The sequence below is a fragment of the Osmerus eperlanus genome, chromosome 11 (genome assembly GCF_963692335.1).
Source record: "Osmerus eperlanus chromosome 11, fOsmEpe2.1, whole genome shotgun sequence".
Classification (NCBI taxonomy): Eukaryota; Metazoa; Chordata; class Actinopteri; order Osmeriformes; family Osmeridae; genus Osmerus; species Osmerus eperlanus.
Window position 1 is genome coordinate 17825491 of NC_085028.1, and position 11461 is coordinate 17836951.

The following is an 11461-nucleotide window of genomic DNA, read 5'->3' on the forward strand; positions in this document are numbered from 1 at the left end:
CTACAACAAAAAACTTTTTTTGATGTAGAACAATGTCGTCATTCCCAGGTGGCCTTTACCTCCAACACCTCACTCTGGGTGAGTGCTGTCATTAGCCTCCGATGCTAATGATTTGGACCCACTTCCATCACCAAAACAGGCTAATGGTGCGCTAGGCTAAGTGAGCATAGCTCTGAGAGCTAAAAAGCTTTTGGTGCCCCAGTTGTGTGTGTGAGTGTGTATGTGCATGCATGCAGAGTATTTCATGTGTGTGTGTGTGTGTGTGTGTGTGTGTGTGTGTATGTGGAGGGGGTAAGTGTGTGTGTAGGTGTGTGTGGTTTTCAGGAGACAAGGTGTTCTTTGTGTTGGAAGTCAGTGATGTCTCAACCCTTCTCATGAGAACAGCCCTGGCTGAAAACACATGCATGAATGGAGAGACAGTTGAGCTGTGAGGCTGTGAGGCTGAGTTATTACATAGTGATTTTCGAGTTCATTATTTTCCCTGAGACATTGACGTCCTGCTCGTGCAGTTACGGTCACTGAGACAACTGACTAGAATCAATGTCCACAACTGAAGTATTAAAAAAAATTGACAAGTACAAATTGGACAAATTGTATAATCCTTTGTGAGACACACACACTCACACACCCTCACAAACACTCACACACACTCACAAACACACAGGAACTGTCACCTCATCATGCTCCATGGAGGGAGGGAGGAGAGATGGAGAGGGTGATGGAGGGAGAGAGATGGCGAGAGAGAGAGAGTAAGAGAGAGAGAGAGAGTGCCCCAGTATTCTGGTGGTGTAGCTCTGTGTCCGGAGTAATATTATATCCCTCCCCCTCTCCCCCCCCCCCTTTCCCCTCCCCCTCCCTCCCCCTCTCCCTCCCCTCTCGTTTAGTGTGTACGTGGGTGTGTAAGTGTGGTGTGTGATACTACTGATAAAACAACTCCTTTGACTGGACCCCCCCCCTCTCTCTCTCTCTCTTTCTCTCTCTCCACCCCCCTCTGTCTCTCTCTCTCTCTCCACCCCCCTCTGTCTCTCTCTCTCTCTCTCCACCCCCCCTCTGTCTCTCTCTCTCTCTCTCTCTCTCTCCACCCCCTCCTCTCTCTGTCTCTATCAGCAGATGGATAAAGAAAGTCAATCCTCTTTATCTGCTCCTTTACATGGCTAATGAGTCCCTTATGGGCCCAGAGGACAGCGAAGGAGAGGAGGAGGGGAGAGGGGGAGAGGAGAGGAGAAGGGGAGGTGAGGAGGACGGGAGGTGGGGAGGACAGAGAGAGGGTGGAGAGAAGGAGGGGGAGAGGGGGAGGGGGGAGGGGGAGGGGGGGAGCGGGGAGAGGGGGAGAGGGGGAGAGGGGGAGGGGGAGAGGCTATAGATGGTCTTCTCTGTCTTCCTGACCCCTGTGAGTTGAGAGAAGAACCACACGTACACAAGCTCTGGTCTGGTTCCTTCAGGATGGTTTTTCTCTGTGAATCGTTGATTTGCTGTTCTGATCTTCCTTCTCCTCTCCTCTCCCTTCTCCTCTATTCTCTCCCTCCTCTCCCTCCCCTCTCTTCCTCTCCCCTCCCAGGGTCGCTGCTCCAGGGAGAACTGTAAGTACCTCCACCCCCCCCACACCTGAGGAGCCAGCTGGAGGTGAGTGGCAGGAACAACCTGATCCAGCAGAGGAACTTGGCGGTGCTGGCTCACCTGGCCGGGGCCCTGGGGCCCGGGGCCCTAGGGCCCGGAGCCCCTCTGCAGCTGTGGTGAGACACACACATGTATACACACACACACACATACAGTATACATACACACACACGCACCCACACACACACACAGAATCAATGGCTCAAGACCGTTATCAGTTTGCAGGAGAGGAGAGGGGATGACAAGAGAGACAGATCTATGTGTGACACCAGTGACAGCCCAGCCTTATCCTCCAGAGACAGAGAGAGAGGGATGAAAGAGGGGGAGAAAGGGAGTCTGTCACGGCCAGAGGAACCGGGGAGGAGGAAGGAAGATGAAGGGAAGAGAGGGGCCAGTGAGAAGCAGGAGGATGGGAGGAGAGTTAGATAGTGTTTAACCTGAGACAGGAGAAGTCTTCTGTTTTCTCTCGTTCTCTACGTATGTCTCTTTATTTACATCCTTTTTCTCCTCCTCGTCCTCCCATCTCCCCTCTTTCACTGTCTCCCCCTTTATTTTCCTCTGTGGCCTTGTGCTGTTCACCTACCATTTATCTTTCCCCTCCTCTCCCTTCCCGTCTCACACCTTCAACATGCTCCTCCTCTCCGTCTTTCTGCATCTAACCTTCCTCCCTCTCTCTCTCTCTTCTCTCTTTCTTTCCATCTATCCCCCTCCCCTCTGTCTCCAACCCTCCTCCCAGCCATGTACTCCCTGGGGCCCGGCCTGGGGCCCGGCCTTGGCCCGGCCTGGGGGCGGGGGTTGGGCCCGGCCTGGGGCCCGGCCTTGGGCCCGGCCTGGGGGCGGGGGTTGGCGTGGCAGCGTTCAGCCCCTACCTAGCACATGCTGACCTGATGAGCCCCACCCCTGTCCTGCTCACAAGCCCCGCCCCACCTGCCCCCCCTGCCACCACCGCTCACAAGCTGCTAAGGACAGACCGTCTGGAGGTAGGAGGGGGGGAGGGGAGGGGAGGGGAGGGGGGGGAGGGGAGGGGAGGGGAGGGGGGAAGGGGAGGGGAGGGGAGGGGGGGGAGGGAGGGAGGGAGGGAGGGAGGGAAGGGAAGAGAAGGGAAGGGGAGGGGAGGGGAGGGGAGAGGAGAGGAGAGGAGAGGAGAGGAGAGGAGAGGAGAGGAGAGGGAAGGGAAGGTGAAGAAAGGAGGAGGGTGAATCTGGAATGTGCTGACCCTGAGTCATAGGAAGGAAACCTAAAAACATATCTTTAAAAAAAAGCTTGTGAAAGAGTGTGCCCGAGCGGTTGTTTCGGTCAGAGGTGAAGAAATGGACGAAGGCACATCAGTGTTCTCATGAAACCAATTTACCTTTCATTTCAATCTCCATTGCTCCAATACGACTTGCTCACGCCAACCCCCACTCACACTGAGCTGTGCGGCACCCCTTTATCCACTTGGGAGATACCATATGACGAGCATCACAACAATCAATTAACCTGCTTACCCCGTTCTCCCTCTCGAACACCATATTGACCTGACACATTACACACATACATTTATGTTTTTATCCCGCAGTGCCATAAAATCAATTTGTACATTATCAATCAATTTCTTTAAAACCCTGAGCACCCCTGCTCCCTGAGCACCCCTGCCCCCTGGGCACCCCTGCTCCCTGAGCACCCCTGCCCCCTGGGCACCCCTGCCCCCTGGGCACCCCTGCCCCCTGGGCACCCCGGCTCCCTGAGCACCCCTGCCCCCTGGGCACCCCTGCTCCCTGGGCACCCCTGCTCCCTGAGCACCCCTGCCCCCTGGGCACCCCTGCCCCCTGGGCACCCCTGCCCCCTGGGCACCCCGGCTCCCTGAGCACCCCTGCCCCCTGGGCACCCCTGCTCCCTGGGCACCCCTGCTCCCTGAGCACCCCTGCTCCCTGAGCACCCCTGCTCCCTGAGCACCCCTGCTCCCTGGGCACCCCTGCTCCCTGAGCACCCCTGCCCCCTGGGCACCCCTGACCCCTGGGCACCCCTGCTCCCTGAGCACCCCTGCTCCCTGGGCACCCCTGCTCCCTGAGCACCCCTGCTCCCTGAGCACCCCTGCTCCCTGAGCACCCCTGCTCCCTGGGCACCCCTGCCCCCTGGGCACCCCTGCTCCCTGGGCACCCCTGCTCCCTGAGCACCCCTGCTCCCTGGGCACCCCTGCTCCCTGGGCACCCCTGCTCCCTGAGCACCCCTGCCCCCTGGGCACCCCTGCTCCCTGGGCACCCCTGCTCCCTGAGCACCCCTGCTCCCTGAGCACCCCTGCCCCCTGGGCACCCCTGCTCCCTGAGCACCCCTGCTCCCTGGGCACCCCTGCCCCCTGGGCACCCCTGCTCCCTGGGCACCCCTGCTCCCTGAGCACCCCTGCTCCCTGAGCACCCCTGCTCCCTGAGCACCCCTGCTCCCTGAGCACCCCTGCTCCCTGGGCACCCCTGCCCCCTGAGCACCCCTGCTCCCTGAGCACCCCTGCCCCCTGGGCACCCCTGCCCCCTGAGCACCCCTGCTCCCTGGGCACCCCTGCCCCCTGGGCACCCCTGCTCCCTGGGCACCCCTGCTCCCTGAGCACCCCTGCCCCCTGGGCACCCCTGCTCCCTGAGCACCCCTGCCCCCTGAGCACCCCTGCTCCCTGAGCACCCCTGCTCCCTGGGCACCCCTGCCCCCTGAGCACCCCTGCTCCCTGAGCACCCCTGCTCCCTGGGCACCCCTGCCCCCTGAGCACCCCTGCTCCCTGAGCACCCCTGCCCCCTGGGCACCCCTGCTCCCTGAGCACCCCTGCCCCCTGAGCACCCCTGCTCCCTGAGCACCCCTGCCCCCTGAGCACCCCTGCCCCCTGAGCACCCCTGCTCCCTGAGCACCCCTGCCCCCTGAGCACCCCTGCTCCCTGAGCACCCCTGCCCCCTGGGCACCCCTGCTCCCTGGGCACCCCTGCCCCCTGGGCACCCCTGCTCCCTGGGCACCCCTGCCCCCTGGGCACCCCTGCTCCCTGGGCACCCCTGCCCCCTGAGCACCCCTGCCCCCTGAGCACCCCGGCTCCCTGGGCACCCCTGCTCCCTGGGCACCCCTGCTCCCTGAGCACCCCTGCTCCCTGGGCACCCCTGCTCCCTGAGCACCCCTGCTCCCTGAGCACCCCTGCCCCCTGGGCACCCCTGCTCCCTGAGCACCCCTGCTCCCTGGGCACCCCTGCTCCCTGAGCACCCCTGCTCCCTGAGCACCCCTGCCCCCTGGGCACCCCTGCTCCCTGAGCACCCCTGCTCCCTGAGCACCCCGGCTCCCTGAGCACCCCGGCTCCCTGAGCACCCCTGCTCCCTGGGCACCCCTGCTCCCTGAGCACCCCTGCTCCCTGAGCACCCCTGCTCCCTGGGCACCCCTGCTCCCTGAGCACCCCTGCCCCCTGGGCACCCCTGCTCCCTGGGCACCCCTGCTCCCTGGGCACCCCTGCCCCCTGAGCACCCCTGCTCCCTGGGCACCCCTGCCCCCTGGGCACCCCTGCTCCCTGGGCACCCCTGCTCCCTGAGCACCCCTGCTCCCTGAGCACCCCTGCTCCCTGGGCACCCCTGCTCCCTGGGCACCCCTGCTCCCTGAGCACCCCTGCCCCCTGAGCACCCCTGCTCCCTGGGCACCCCTGCTCCCTGGGCACCCCTGCTCCCTGGGCACCCCTGCTCCCTGAGCACCCCTGCTCCCTGAGCACCCCTGCTCCCTGAGCACCCCTGCTCCCTGGGCACCCCTGCTCCCTGGGCACCCCTGCCCCCTGGGCACCCCTGCTCCCTGGGCACCCCTGCTCCCTGAGCACCCCTGCTCCCTGAGCACCCCTGCCCCCTGGGCACCCCTGCTCCCTGAGCACCCCTGCTCCCTGAGCACCCCTGCCCCCTGGGCACCCCTGCTCCCTGGGCACCCCTGCTCCCTGAGCACCCCTGCTCCCTGAGCACCCCTGCTGGGGAGACGGAGAGAGTGAGCGATGTGGAGAGTTACCCCAGCCCTGGTCAGGGGGGCTGCCCGTCACTTGTGGAGCTGGTCAGATCCCTGACATCGGCGGCAAACCACTGATTTATGACCGACGCCTTGCGTTCTGTCACAAAGCTTTTCACTAAATGTGTTTTATAGGTTTTGCTTTTAATTTATTTATATTTTTTATATTTTTTTATTTTAATTAAACTTTGATTATTTTTCATTTGTATTACTTTGTAGCACTCTGAGATGGCATAAATATAGAGTGCAATATAAATACAATTTATTATTATTATTATTATAGTTATGGAGAAGATAACTGGGGAGGGAGGAGGAGAGGAGAGAGAGGGGTGGGAGAGGAGGAGGAGCAGAAGAGAAGGAGGTGAGGTACCCCTCCTCCCCCCTCCTCTTATCAACCTGGAGGCTCTTGGATATGGATCCCAGCTGCTTGCAGATAACCATTAACTGGACGCAGAAGTCGTTCTCATAAATGATGCAGGGGTTCCCGGGAATCACTGGCAGAGGCATGATGGGAAAATCGTTGGTAGCGAGGGGGGGGCGGGGACATTGGATCTCTTAAGGGGATCTATCGGATTCCAACGCGGGTGTCAGCGATGGAGGTGATTTATAATATTGCTCAAAACTTAAAGAAAAAGTTTCAAAAGGTTGAAAATATATTTGTATTTGTTTAGAAGTTTAGAATTTGTTTTCTAAAGGTTGAATTTTTTGGGGGTTAAAAAAGGTAGCTGAGATGTTACTGTACACTGTGTCTGGTAGCTGAGATGTTACTTTACACTGTGTCTGGTAGCTGAGATGTTACTTTACACTGTGTCTGGTAGCAGAGATGTTACTCTGTCTGGTAGCAGAGATGTTACTTTACACTGTCTGGTAGTTGAGATGTTACTGTACACTGTGTCTGGCAGCTGAGATGTTACTGTACACTGTGTCTGGTAGCTGAGATGTTACTTTACAATGTGTCTGGTAGCTGAGATGTTACTTTACAATGTGTCTGGTAGCTGAGATGTTACTGTACACTGTGTCTGATAGCTGAGATGTTACTTTACACTGTGTCTGGTAGCAGAGATGTTACTGTGTCTGGTAGCAGAGATGTTACTTTACACTGTGTCTGGTAGCAGAGATGTTACTGTGTCTGGTAGCAGAGATGTTACTTTACACTGTGTCTGGTAGCAGAGATGTTACTGTGTCTGGTAGCAGAGATGTTACTTTACACTGTGTCTGGTAGCAGAGATGTTACTGTGTCTGGTAGCAGAGATGTTACTTTACACTGTGTCTGGTAGCTAAGATGTTACTTTACACTGTGTCTGGTAGCTGATATGTTACTTTACACTGTGTCTGGTAGCTGAGATGTTACTGTGTCTGGTAGCAGAGATGTTACTTTACACTGTGTCTGGTAGCTGAGATGTTACTTTACACTGTGTCTGGTAGCTGAGATGTTACTTTACACTGTGTCTGGTAGCTGAGATGTTACTTTACACTGTGTCTTGTAGCTGAGATGTTACTTTACACTGTGTCTGGTAGCTGAGATGTTACTTTACACTGTCTGGTAGCTGAGATGTTACTTTACACTGTGTCTGGTATCTGAGATGTTACTTTACACGGTGTCTAGTAGCTGAGATGTTACTTTACACTGTGTCTGGTGTCTGAGATGTTACTTTACACTGTGTCTGGTAGCTGAGATGTTACTTTACACTGTGTCTGGTAGCTGAGATGTTACTTTACACTGTGTCTGGTAGCTGAGATGTTACTTTACACTGTGTCTGGTATCTGAGATGTTACTTTACACTGTGTCTGGTAGCTGAGATGTTACTTTACACTGTGTCTGGTAGCTGAGATGTTACTTTACACTGTGTCTGGTAGCAGAGATGTTACTTTACACTGTGTCTGGTAGCTGAGATGTTACTTTACACTGTGTCTGGTAGCTGAGATGTTACTTTACACTGTGTCTGGTAGCTGAGATGTTACTTTACACTGTGTCTGGTAGCTGAGATGTTACTTTACACTGTGTCTGGTAGCAGAGATGTTACTTTACACGGTGTCTGGTATCTGAGATGTTACTTTACACTGTGTCTGGTAGCTGAGATGTTACTTTACACTGTGTCTGGTAGCTGAGATGTTACTTTACACTGTGTCTGGTAGCTGAGATGTTACTTTACACGGTGTCTAGTAGCTGAGATGTTACTTTACACTGTGTCTGGTAGCTGAGATGTTACTGTACACTGTGTCTGGTAGCTGATAGAACTCTGCACTTCTGGTCCTTCTTATGCTGCAGTATTTCTACATGCACTGTTTGTACATCGCTTTGGATAGAATAGTCAGCTGAATGTAAACATGTAAAGACAAACCAGCTGCATTGCAGCTCAACAGCAGGATGCAGAGTGTGTTGTCTACCTGCTACCATGGTGATGCAGCTGTCCCACTCGGGATAGTAACCATGGGGACATAAAGATGATTGGTTGCCTCTTTATTTGTCTGGCCCACCAGGCAGTGGGTGAGTTTGTCTTCCTGGTGACAGAGACTCAGTCTAGTGTACTCTCAGAGAAACACCTCCTCCCTCCCTCTCTCTGCCTCAGTCTCTGTCTCCCTCCACACATCTGCCTGACAACAAGGCAGCCTGGTTTTAAAACGAGACCAGTAGTTGTGGTGACTGTGTGTGTGTCTGAAATGAAGAAAAAGACAGAAAGAGTCTGTTGATCCACGTTGTGTTCAGGAGTCTGTCTGTGTCTAAACATTTGGCCCCATGTTAAATCCTTAACAATAATAGTAAGTTAAAAGAAATTATGTCATTAAGGAATTTGTCCACTATATACACAACATTTTTGCATTTGACCTTTCCTTGTCTCTTTGAAATGTATGCCCGACACACGGTCTAAGTCCAGCAGGGTGAAAATTAGAATTGGTCATAGGACCAAACCAAATATATCATTGGATAGGTTTGGATTAGGAGAGTAACATAAATTGTTCAGATCGAGTCTGACTGGTCGACACAGGGAAGAAAAAGTCATTCTCAGACGGGAGGTAATTGGATGATTAGAGAGCCAGGCAGCCAATCAGAGACAGCAGACTGCTGTGCTCATGTCATCTCCAGGTAATACCTCTGCTGATGCAGCATCAGTGTGTCACAGCACCAGCGTCTGGTTCACAAGCAGCAGTCTGTCACAACACAGACTGCCATTACAGCAGTTCCGCAAGACCAGTCTGTCATCAGTCTGTCACAACACAGACTGCCATTACAGCAGTCCCGCAAGACCAGTCTGTCATCAGTCTGTCACAACACAGACTGCCATTACAGCAGTCCCGCAAGACCAGTCTGTCATCAATCTGTCACAACACACACACCCATTTAGACACACACACATATATTCAGACAGACACACACCCATTCAGACATACACACACACATTCAGACAGACACACACACACACACACACACACACAAAGACTCAAACACAGACACGCACACACACAAACAGAGAGACACACATTCACATACAGACAGACACACACACACACACGCAAACAGTCACACACACACCATTACTGTAATTGTGTCAGTTACGCGTGTCCTAAGAACACAGTTTCCTGTCTCTGTAGCGCCAGGGAAAGTCCTGACTCAAGTCAGCTCATCCCCATGCTGCCCCCTGCAGGGCACTCCAGGAACAGCCTCTGCTCTGCTCTCAAACGTGCTGTTACTGAGATGTAAATGATGAGCATGTGTAAGAGGGGATGCTACACAGTACTGAGTGTGTTTATGGTCCTGGTTGTTCACTCAGATTGCTCATCAGCAGTAATGACTGTGTTTAGCTCTTCATTACTGCCTGACTCATGCAGCTGTCTGTGTTACAGTGTATGTATTGTGTGTGTACTGTATGTGTGTGTGTATGTGTGTCTGTATGTTATGTGTGTGTGCGTATTCTGTCTGTGTGTGTGTCCCAGGTGTGTCGGGAGTACCAGAGGGGTAACTGTACGAGGGGGGAGAGCGACTGTCGCTTCGCCCACCCGGCCGACAGCACGATGATCGACACCAACGACAACACGGTCACGGTCTGTATGGACTACATCAAGGGCCGCTGCAGCAGGGAGGCCTGCAAGTACGTCCATCCCCCCGCTCACCTGCAGGCCAAGATCAGGGCCACCCAGCATCAGGTCAGCCAGGCTGCTGCTGCTGCCGCCATGGTGGGTACCTCCCCTGCACACACACATGCCTCACACACACACACGCTTCACACACATGTCCTGTTCTCACACACCTCCACCCCTTCACCTCCTCCCCATTTTCCTCCTCCTCTTCCTCTTGTCCTCTCGCTCCTCCTTCTCCTCCCCCTCATCCCCCTCCTCCTCTTGTCCTCTCGCTCCTCCTTCTCCTTCTCCTGCCCCTCCTCCCCCTCCTCCTCCTCCTCTTGTCCTCTCGCTCCTCCTTCTCCTCCCCCTCCCCCTCTCCCAACATCAGGGTCTTCCTCCTGTGATGCCTCCGTTACCAAAGAGACCAATGCTGGAGAAGGCTGCTGTTGCTGCAGACATGTTCCAGACCGGAGTGTTCCAATACCAGCCAGGCTTGGCCAGCATGCCCTTCCAACAGCAGGCCTTCATACCCTCAGGTAGAGCTCACCTCTCATCTATAAACCCTCAGGTAGGGCTCACCTCTCATCTATAAACCCTCAGGTAGGGCTCACCTCTCATCTCTAAACCCTCAGGTGTGACCTCTCACCTCACCACAACCGCCACCTTCACAAACAGATAGCTCTTCGATGGCGTGTGTGGGCGGTATTTATACTGAGGAGTTTAACCGCTAGCGTTTAGCGTCATTAGTATGTGCAGCCCTGAGTAGACCACTAGCGTTTAGCGTCATTAGTATGTGCAGCCCTGAGGAGACCACTAGCGTTTAGCGTCATTAGCATGTGCAGCCCTGAGGAGACCACTAGCGTTTAGCGTCATTAGCATGTGCAGCCCTGAGGAGACCACTAGCGTTTAGCGTCATTAGCATGTGCAGCCCTGAGGAGACTGCTAGCGTTTAGCGTCATTAGCATGTGCAGACCTGAGGAGACAGCTAGCGTTAAGCGTCATTAACATGTGCAGCCCTGAGGAGACGTGTTTGACATGTCTGTGATGTGGGCCCTCGTTCTCTAAAGTTCCCATGATGCACGGCGCTGCGGCCAGCCTATTGGCGCCACCCTCAGCTGTCTCCGGTGTTCCCTTCGCCGCCTCAACGGCCAATCAGGTTAGTTCCTCCTCTACCTCTCTCTTTCTACCTCTCTCTCTCTACCTCTCTCTCTACCTCTCTCTCTCTACCTTACTCTTTCTACCTCTTTCTCTACTTCTCTCTCTTCCTCTCTCTCTTCTCTTACAAACCTGGCGGCCATGTTGGAAAAACTGGATTTTGGTGGAGCCTTGTTGTGTGGAAGTGTGATGGCGCTGGTCTTTTATGTACATGAAACATCCTTTTTTATGCTTAATTACCTGATCCCTGTATCTAATCCTCCCTTCCATCCTTCTATCCATCTCTCTCTCTCTTCAGATTCCAATTATATCTGCAGATCATCTGACTAGTCACAAGTATGTGACCCAGATTTAGAAGAACCAGAACAGAGCCATACATTCTCCAGGTCTGGTTTGGCTTCTTTGCCCTTTCTCATCTACTATTAGTTTTGTTGTTCTAATATAATGGTTGACATAATACACGAACATAAGGAATATCATGGTTAATGTGTCTGACAGACACCTTCAACACCACTTATTTTATGTGGATTTCTATAGAAATGTACATGAATTTAGGATATTGATAGTATATTATCTTCTTTCATCTTACGTTGTATTATATTTTCATTATGTTATATCTTATGTTAGATTGGGTTATGTTCATGTTATA

General features: G+C 54.3%; 1 pseudogene; it reads left to right on the plus strand.

Annotated features, from left to right (window-relative positions):
• The first annotated feature begins 1363 nt into the window (after nucleotides 1-1363).
• Nucleotides 1364-11228, plus strand: LOC134029443 (muscleblind-like protein 1; annotated as a pseudogene).
• The last annotated feature ends 233 nt before the right edge of the window (nucleotides 11229-11461 follow it).